The sequence below is a fragment of the Scyliorhinus canicula genome, chromosome 18 (genome assembly GCF_902713615.1).
Source record: "Scyliorhinus canicula chromosome 18, sScyCan1.1, whole genome shotgun sequence".
In the NCBI taxonomy this organism is placed as follows: domain Eukaryota; kingdom Metazoa; phylum Chordata; class Chondrichthyes; order Carcharhiniformes; family Scyliorhinidae; genus Scyliorhinus; species Scyliorhinus canicula.
In genome coordinates, this window is record NC_052163.1 from 118345349 (window position 1) to 118355815 (window position 10467).

Genomic DNA, 10467 nt, shown 5'->3' on the forward strand with positions numbered 1-10467 from the left:
AACTTAACTTGCAAGAGGAGCATCATTAATGCTCCATTCACAGAATCTGACTTAAAAGGGTGACCAGTATTAAAGGCTCTTAAACATATGTTTGAACAAGAATTCTATGCAATGGATGGTTTCCCAATTGGAATTCTATGATTGGACCAGGAATCTGCAATTTGTGGAGCTGATTAACAGTTCTATTTGAGTGACACTGATCACTATGTCTGCTATTGAGAGACAGCTCTTCAGAGAAATGACAGGATTACAGCTTGTTAGATGTTTGTCTGAATAGGTCAGTTTATTACCTCATTATTCACTGATTGCCACAGTCTAGCCAGTGTACAAGCGCACTTTAAAGGTCCACTCTGGTCTGATAAGCTATCTTACATGTGTCTTTTTAGACAGGTCAACAAAAGTTTCATATCCTTGTGTGCTGCCTACTGTTGCCTGCTGAAATGTGCATGTCTAGACATTGAGTGAAAGGTGGATCAGGAACAAGAAACAAAGACAGACATGCATTTCTGAAACATCTTTCATGAGTTCAAGATACTCCAAAGCCCTTTACAGCTTGCAAAGTACTTTCCAAGTGTAGTGACTTCTATAGTGTAGGAAACATGGCAGCCAGATTCGCACAGTAAGCTCCCATAAACAGCCTGTCTGTGTGGAGTTTGCACTTTCTCCCCGTGTCTGCATAGGTTTCCTCCGGGTGTTCCGGTTTCCTCCCACAGTCCAAAGATGTGCAGGTTAGGTTGATTGGCCATGATAAATTGCCCCTTAGTGTCCAAAATGATTAGGTGGGGTTACTGGGTTACGGGGCTAGGGTGGAGGTGTGGGCTTAAGTGGGATGCTCTTTCCAAGAGCCAGTGCAGATGTGATGGGCTGAATAACCTCCTTCTGCACTGCAAATTCTATGATCTATGATCCATGCTGTTCACAGTTTGTCAAACTCACATTTTAACCCACATGTGTGCCCAAGCTCACACATTTAGAGAGATTAAACTGGGCGAGGGACTGGAATGATCGGTGACGTCCATGAACCCATATGTACCCTTCCATGTGTAGAAATGTCAGGGGATGAAGGGCCGCTCGGTGGTGCAGTGGGTTAGCACTGCTGCCTCATGGCGCCGAGGTCCCAGATTCAATCCTGGCCCCGGGTCATTGTCCATGTGGAGATCGCACATTCCCCCTGTGTCTGCATGGGTCTCACTCCCACGACCCAGAGATGTGTAGGGTAGGTGAATTGGACATGCTATATTGCCCCTTAATTGGAAAAAGAAAAATTGGATACTGTAAATTTATTTTTTAAAACTTCAGGAGATGAGAGGAGAAAACGTAAAAGGAGCTTTAACACAGAAACTAAATAATTCCCTCACAACTTGCACAAATCCTCCAGGTTTCTCACAATAATAGTAAAAACAGACATCACCTTTCACACACAAAATAAATTGTTAAAAAGAGATTCTTTAAAATGTAATGAGTCATATATCAGGAGGTTATCTGAGAAATGTGGGCGTTTCAGTAATTCCACAGAAATAATAACAGAAATGAAAGTTGAAACTGCTCAAATAATAGTTTGGAGCTTACTCCAATCTAAGTATGCCTGACCTTTAGAGGAAGGTATTTTCGTAGAAAGCAGCTATTAATTCAATTTAACATTCTGCAGAAGAGCAATTACTAATTGTTGCAAGAATATGATTTTCTGGAATGCTCAGCTACCTCAGCTGTTGCATTTATTTCGATTGAATAAAGCATATGGCAAAAGTGCAATACTCCAGCTCTCAGATTACAAAGGATTTTGCACAATGGAACGCCAGTTATTTCATGCCCTACCCATGTAAATCAGGGCTCCCGGCTCTATAAGAGCACCAAATCAAATTGCATGCAAAAGAAAGTCAGCCAATTTTTTTCCCCCTTTTATGCTAGTTTCTTGTCCTCCTTCCACCTCTTCTGCATAATAGCTCATCTTCAGATATTTCCACAAGTGCCGCTGCTTTCCAGTATCCTACCCTGCAGTCACATGTGAACTTGATAGTGAACGTTGACAGGCTATTCGACTGCATCAGCATCACTGTCAAATGATTTGCCCTCACCTGACGTTATGCCAGCAGAAAGGTTTGCTGAGGGACAGCACGGTGGCACAGTGGTTAGCATTGCTGCCTACGGCTCTGAGGACCCGGGTTTGAATCCCAGCCCTGGGTCGCTGTCTGTATGGAGTTTGCACATTCTCCCCGTGTCTGCGTGGGTTTCACCCCACAACCCAAAGATGTGCAGGTTAGGCGGATTGGCCACACTAAATTGCCCCTTAATTGGAAAAAATAATTGGGTTTCCTAAATTTTTTTTTAAAATGTTTGCGTGGGTTTCATCCCCACAACCCAAAGATGTGCAGGGTAGGCGGATTGGCCACGCTAAATTGCCCCATAATTGGAAAAAAAATAATTGGGCACTCTAAATTTAAAAAATGATAATATGTGAGGACTCTGGTCGATTTCCTTAACCGGCTCTCTTGATATTAGGGTGCTGAGGCAAACTCCCTGTACCATTTCCCTGAGACAAATAGAGTACTGATTTATTTGGGAACTTGTTGCTTCAGATACTGACTGGATAAACTCATTGAGTCATGGGGGAGCCCCTATCAGAAATTCTTCTGAAAAAAAAACCATATAATTACAAAAGCTCCATTACACCTCCGCCTTTAAAAAAAAATTTGGGTGTGTTTTATATTGAGCACTGAAATAGATGCAAATATTAACATTTTTATTAATTCACTAGTGGGCACGGGGTTTGAGCATGAATAGCATGTACACAGTTTTGAAAGCAGCTGGGACTGAGTTGGGAAATTTGTCAACGTTATTTTCTAGCTCTTTAATTTGTGCCAGAATTTTCAGATGTGATTTACTCCAGGAGAAGAAATAACTAGAACAGGATGTGAGAGAAATTTTACAGAAAAATTCACAGAGAGCAAGAGCCCGGCTATATGTGTATTCACTGTTGCTTTAAAGTGATCATTGTGTTAGGTGGCCAACCTATTTTTTTGCTGGCTTGAAGTAGTTTAGTTTTTTTCTCCCCCATTCAGTGTGTCATTGTGTCCCTCCAACCTTCTCCCCTTCAGCCTGAGTTGTACTTTATGGGCCAACTTGCATTCATTTATTTTGCAGGCACCGTCAGCACATTGGCCACTCTGAAACCGAGAGGAATAGACAGCTTTAGAAAACATGCACAGGGCAAACTATGTGATTACATGTAGCAATGTCCCTGTCTGTTTGTCGTGGGCTGCTCACTGATGCACAGGAACCGCATAACACACAAGGATGCATTTATCCACACAGACATGCGCTTGTGCACACAAACACACCTTTCTGAGAAAGTTAAGAGTTGTAATTACACAACTGCACCAATATAAGCAAGCACTGTCAAGGTGCTTATTTTATTCAGAATATAAGGTCCTTGTGTTAGATTCAGAGCAAGGTTTCCAATAAAGGTTAGATATTGGTTTAAGTTTACAGTTAAGGGAAGATCACTGGGATCACGATGAAGGATAGAGTAAGGATTAGGTTCTCTATTAGAATTGGATTTACTGTTACAGTTAGGGTTCGATGTAGGATTACGTTTTAACATTGTTCTTAATCTAGGACAAAAGTTCAGCACAACATTGTGGGCCGAAGGGCCTGTTCTGTGCTATATTTTTCTATGTTCTATTAGATGAACTGCAGAGTGAGATTTGGGGCGGTACAATATTGAGGCAGCATTTATTCTGAAGGGAGAATTCAATGTATTGGGAGTGATTATGTTGCAGTACATGGATATACACACCAACACACTGCTGAGCTAGCAAGCTCACACACTCAGTTCACATCTTTCAAATGTGAAAAAAATTGCAAAGGCCATTTGACAGACTCAGGAGCAGCGTCTACAAATACTGGGCATTTTCTTTGCTAATTTTCTGTGTGCTTTAAATTGCATGGAGCGCACTTTTCAAAGTGTGGTTACAGCTGATTATAAATATGCAAGTTGGACAATAACTGAGGTTTTCAAAACAAATAGAATCTTATTTGTAAAGTTTTTATTGGAGTTTTTCATTTTTTAAAAAATAAATGTAGAGTACCCAATTCATTTTTTCCAATTAAGGGCCAATCCACCTACCCTGTACATCTTTGGGTTGTGGGGGCGAAACCCACACAAACACAGGGAGAATGTGCAAACTCCGCACAGACAGTGACCCAGAGCCGGGATCGAACCTGGGTCCTCAGCGCCGTGAGGCAGCATGGCTAACACACTGTGCCACAGTGATGCCTGGAGTTTTTCCATTTAGAATTTAGAACAGTACAGCACAGCACAGGCCCTTCGGCCCTCAATGTTGTGCCGAGCAATGATCACCCTACTCAAACTCACGCATCCACCCTATACCCGTAACCCAACAACTCCCCCTTAACCTTACTTTTTAGGACACTACGGGCAATTTAGCATGGCCAATCCACCTAACCTGCACATCTTTGGACTGTGGGAGGAAACCGGAGCACCCGGAGGAAACCCACGCACACATGGGGAGGACGTGCAGACTCCGCACAGACAGTGACCCAGCCGGGAACCGAACCTGGGACCCTGGAGCTGTGAAGCATTGATGCTAACCACCATGCTACCATGCTGCCCCTTATGACAGGTAAATCTTATCATCATACATTGCAATTGTACAGTTGCATTAATCATAACTCTTTTACACTCTTTTACAGGGATTAGTGTTTATCAAACAAAAACGGAGAGCAAAAGAGACAAGTGGTCTATTTACATTGCAGTGGCCAGTGGAGTGTAGATATGGTCCAAGATGCCCATGTGTAGCCTGAGGTGGCAGATACCCAATGAGTACTGCACCTCAGGATGGAGCTAAACAGGAGATGAGCTCTGGCATGGCGGTTACACTCTTTATAAGGCAGCATTGCTGTGTTGGGCACCTGCACCCTTTGGTATGCTGTGTAGATTTTGCCTTCTCTTTGCTGTAGGTGTGGGTGTTCCTTCCTCCTGCACCCCCCTCCCCACCATCTAACTTGCCCCCCCCAGTACCCATCCCCTACTTCCTTTCTCTGGTTGTTTCTCCTCCTCCCACCCCCTTCTCGCCCCCCCCCCCCCCCCCAACCCTGCTCACTCCCCCCATAGCTGCTGGTCACGAACAGATCTTCGAAGAGGCTGGTGAATTGTTTCCACATGTGCTGGAACCCTTCCTCTGATACCCTGAATTTTTTTTCCCTCTAGGTTTTGAAACTCGGCTTGGTCGGAGAGCCAGTCTGAGTCCCCGGGTGGCACCGCCATCCTCCATCTAGGCAGTTGTCTCTGCCGGGTAATCAAGGGGGAAAATGCCAGGGCGTCGGCTCCTCTCCCCACAAAGAGCTCTGGATGCTCCAATTGCTTTTTCCTCCACGCCGGTTGTTCCACGGGGTCCATCATGTTGCCGTGTTTGCCACTTCCAATATGGGATCGATCAGCCACCGCCGAGCCACCCTTTCCTTCCTGTCTCTAGGAGCCCTGTACGCTATTGTTTCCCCCGATCACCATCCCAGAGCGTGGTGGGTGAGACGTCCCCGTTTTGGTTGCAGATTACATACCCATCCAAGGTTAGTGACTTTTTCTCATTAAAAGGCCTTGTTGGCGAGGAGGGCTGTATCCAGCCTCCAGGAAGGGGGGGGGGGGGGGGGGCAGGGTCCAGTCCATCTCCAACCTCACATCCATGTAGTGTGATGGATGGTCCAAAATTACTATCACGGAGTATTCTGCCCCTACTGCTCCTGGAAGCACCAACTTCCTCACTATGAAGAATTCTATGTGGGAATACAATTTGTGCACATGGGAGAAGAAGGAGAACTCCTTCTGAATCTTCACTGGTTCACGCACCCCACCTGCTCAATGAAAGTGGTTAACTCTCTTGCCATTCCTTATTTGGCTTCCGTTCTAGGGCTGGATTTGTCTGTTTATTTAGGTTGAGGATTTCTGCCATTTTTGTTGACGAACTCTGCATCGTCCCAGTTTGGGGCATTTATATTCTCAATTACCACTCGGGCCCCTTCTAGGATCCCACTAACCATTATGTACTGTCCCCCTGGGTCCATCGCCATGTTTGTCACTGTACATGCTACTCTTTGTTAAACAGTATAGCCATCCCCCTTGCCCTTCTGTCAAAACACCCCTGGAATTTCTGTCCCACCCAGTTTTTCCTTACTTTCAATCGGTCCCTCGCTCTTAAATGTGTCTACTGTAAAAAGACTTTGTCAACCCTTAGGTTCTTAAGATGGGTGGAGACTCTGGATCTTTTCACGGTTCTGTTGCGTTCCCTCACATTCCAGGTGATTATTCTGATGGGGGTTTCTGTCCCCCCTGCTGTGGGATCAGCCATACTTACCTCGTGGACCTTCCCCTGCACGCCAGAGTTTCCCTTTGTTCATGGGCCATCCAAGATGTCCGCCGCCTCCTTCCTCTTTCCAGCCAAGTCCATGTGCGACCTGTTGTAACCAGCATTCTACACTTCCCCCTCTCCCCTCCCCCTTCCCATCCCCCAGCCCCTCCATCAGCTCTTCTGCCCATGCAGTCCCTCCCTTTCCTTTCCCCGCACCTCCATTTCCTCCCCGCCCTTGCCTTCCCCCTCCGTTCCCTTGACTCTCGCCCCCTGTCCTCCCTGGTTTGTTGCTCTAAACCCCACCCCCTGCCAGGTGCTCCCTCCCTCCCAGGAGGTGGGTCGTGGCCCACCCTCTTCTTCCTCCCATGCACCAACTTGCTCGCTGGTGTAATGGCTCCCCCCGGAAACAGATTATTTTGTATCCATCCCGTCTGATTCCTCCCTCCCCCACCATGTACCCAAGTACTGGTACCCCTTTCCAACCTGGATCGTGAAAGTCTGCATTAAGTCTCCAGTATGTCAAAATAGTATTCTTTGCCCCAGTTTGTGACCCATAGTCTAGGTGGGTTCAGCCTGTCGAACTGCACCTTGCTTTTAAACAGTGCAGTTTTGGCCCATTAAATTCTGCCCAGTCCACTCCAATGTCCTGGTACAAGGGACTGGTGTGTCCTTCCCACTAGCCCAGCTGGTGAGGAAAGGGATCAGTGCTGTAATTAGGAATGACTTAAGCACTGGAGATCAAGATGTAGACTAAGAAATAGCAAAGGGAAAAAGTCCTTGGTAAGAGTAATCTATAGATCCCCAAACAATAGTTCTGCAGTGGGGCACAGTGTAAACCAGGAAATACTTGTAAGAAAGGTACGGCAATAATGATGGGTGATAATAATATGCACATAGACTGGAATAATTAAATTGGCGAGGATAGCCTGGAGGCAGAGTTCATTGAATCCATTAGAGATTGTTTCTTGGGACAATATGTTGGGGAAGCAACTAGGGAGGAGGCTACCCTCGATTTGGTATTGAGTAATGAGGCGGGATTAATTAATGAGTTCATAGTTAAGGATCCTCTGGGGAGTAGGGACTATAGCACGGTGGAATTCAAAATTCAGTTTGGGGGTGAGAAAGTGGAGTCCCACACTTGAGTTCTGGAATTAAACAAAGGAAATTATATCGGCATGAGGACAGATTTTGCCCATATAGACTGGGCAGGAAGGCTAACAGGTCGGACAGCTGATGAGCAGTAGCAGTTGTTTAAGGAGATACTCAATTCCTCACAACTAAAATATATCCCAGTGAGGAAGAAAGATGGTAAGAGGGGTAAAAAACATCCATGACTAAGCAAGGAGGTAAAGGACAATATAAAGACAAAAACTAAGGTATGTCATATTGCAAAGACCAGTGGCAGGCTGGAAGATTGGGAAACTTTCAAATATAAACAAAGGTATACTAAAAAAAAATAATAAAAAAAGCTGAGGTAAATTACGAAAGAAAACTTGCGCAAAATATCAAAAAGGATGGCAAAAGCTGCTACAAGTCCATAACAGGGAAGAGAGTTGCTAAAGTGAATGTTGGTCCCTTGGAAGATTAAACCGTAAAATTTAATAGTGGGGAATCAACACCAATATGGAAACAGTACTCAACAAACTATTGGGATTGAGGGCAGACAAGTCCCCCGGGCCTGTTGGCCTACATCCTAGGGTGTTGAAGGAAGTGGTCGCGGAGACAGTGGATCCATTGGTTATAATATTTCAGAATTCCTTGGACATGAGAAAGGCTCTAGTTGATTGGAAAAATGCTAACAGAATGCCCTTATTCAAAAAGGGAGGGAGGCAGAATGTGGGAAATTACAGACCAGTTAGTTTAACATCTATTGTTGGGAAATTGTTAAAATCAATTCACTTTTTTTTTGCTTTCCAATTGGTGGAGCGCAGCATAGAACATACAGTGCAGAAGGAAGCCATTCGGCCCATCAAGTCTGCACCGACCCATGTCCACCCTATCCCCGTAACCCAATAACCCCTCCTAACCTTTTTGGTCACTAAGGGCAATTTATCATGGCCAATCCATCTAACCTGCATATCTTTGGGCTGTGGGAGGAAACAGGAGCACCCGGAGCAAAACCCACGCAAACACGTGGAGAATGTGCAGACTCTGCACAGACAGTGACGCAGCGAGGAATCGAACCTGGGATCCTGGCGCTGTGAAGCCACAGTGCTACCAACTTGTGCTACTGTGCTGCCCAAAGATAAAATAATATCAGGACATTTGGAAAGTCAAAACTTTATTCTATCAGAGTCAGCATGGTTTTATGAAGGGCAAATCACGTTGACTAATTTGCTGGAGTTCTTCAAAGATATAATAGGCAAAGTGGATAATAGGAATCCTGTAGATGTAGTATATCTGGACTTCCGGAAGGTGTTTGATCAGGTGCCGCACAGAAGGTTAATACACAAGGTTAGATCACATAGGATTTGGGGTAATTTATTAGCTTGAATAGAAGACTGCCTGATGAACAGCAGACAGAGTCGGGATAAATGGGTCTTTTTCTGGTTGGCAAGATGTAACTAGTGGGGTGCTGCAAGGCTCAGTCCTTGAGCCCCAGCTATTTACAATCTATATCAACGACTAGGATACAGAGATAGAAGGTTCTGTAGTGAAATTTGCAGACAACACAAAAGTAGGTGGGACAGTAAGTTGCAATGAGGAAATAAGAACCTTACAAATGGATATAGGTAGGTTAGGAGAGTGGGCCAAAATGTGGCAGGTGGATATCTATGAGGTTATGAATTTTGGCCAGAAAACTGGGAAGGCAACTTATTATCTGAATGGGGGAAGACTTTGAGGTGCTCTTTTGCAGAGATATCTAGGGTCGTTCATGAGTTATAGAAAACTAGCACACAGGTACATCAGGTAATAAAGAAAGCAAATGGAATGCTGGCATTTATAGCTAAAGGAATTGAGTATAAAGGTAAGAAAGTGTCGCAACTATACAAGGCATTGGTGAGACCGCACCTGGAGTATTGTGCACAGTTTGGCTACCTTATTTGAGGAAAGATGTAGTTGCATTGGAGGCAGTTCAGAGGAGGTTCACTAGGTTGATTCCAGAGACGAGGGGTTTATCGTATGAAGAAAGATTGAACCGTTTTGGCCTATACTCTCTCGAATTTAGAAGATTTAAAAAATAATTTAATGTACCCAATTCTGTTTTCCAACTAAGGGGCAATTTAACCTGGCCAATCCACCTACCCTGCACATCTTTGGGGCTATGGGGAGAAACCCATGCAAATACGGGGAGAATGTGCAAACTCTACACGGACAGTAACCCAGAGCCAAGATCGAACCTGGGACCAGCCAAGGGGCTGGTTTAGCACAGTGGGCTAAATAGCTGGCTTGTAATACAGAACAATGCCAGCAGGTTCAATTCCCGTACCGGCCTCCCCGAACAGGCCCCGGAATGTGGCGACTAGGGGTTTTTCACAGTAACTTAATTGACACCTACTGGTGACAATAAGCGATTATTATAATAATATTATTATGAGGCAGCAATGCTAACCACTGCACCACCGTGGTGCCCTTCGAGTTTAGAAGAACGAGGGGAGAACAAATTGAGGTATACAAGATGATAAAATATATGGATCAAGTAGATGTAGAGAGGATGCTTCCTCTTGTGGAGAATTCGAGAATGAGAGTCTTAGGATAAGAGATAGCAAACTTAAAACGGAGTTGAGGAGTGCTCGCTTCGGCAGCACATATACTAAAATTGGAACGATGCAGAGAAGATTAGCATGGCCCCTGCGCAAGGATGACACGCAAATTCGTGAAGCGTTCCATATTTTACACGAGCAAAACATTTCACCTTCTCAAAACGGAGTTGAGGAGAAACTACTTCTCCCAAAGGGTTGGGAATCTGTGGAATTCGCTACCGGAAGGTGCGGTGGATGCTGGGACAGTGGGTAAATTTAAGGAGGAGTTAGACAGATCTTTAATTGGTAATGGGTTGAAGGGTTATGGAGAACGGGTAGGACGGTGGAATTAAGGCCAGGATGAGATCAGTCATGATCGAATGTCGGAGCAGACTCGAGGCAGGCTAAATAGCCTCCTT

General features: G+C 44.9%; 1 non-coding gene across 1 annotated transcript; it reads left to right on the plus strand.

Annotated features, from left to right (window-relative positions):
• Window positions 1-10095: 10095 nt before the first annotated feature.
• On the plus strand, window positions 10096-10202 carry LOC119953794. The gene has a single exon (XR_005458109.1). It is a non-coding gene; the product is annotated as a U6 spliceosomal RNA (small nuclear RNA).
• Window positions 10203-10467: the final 265 nt, after the last annotated feature.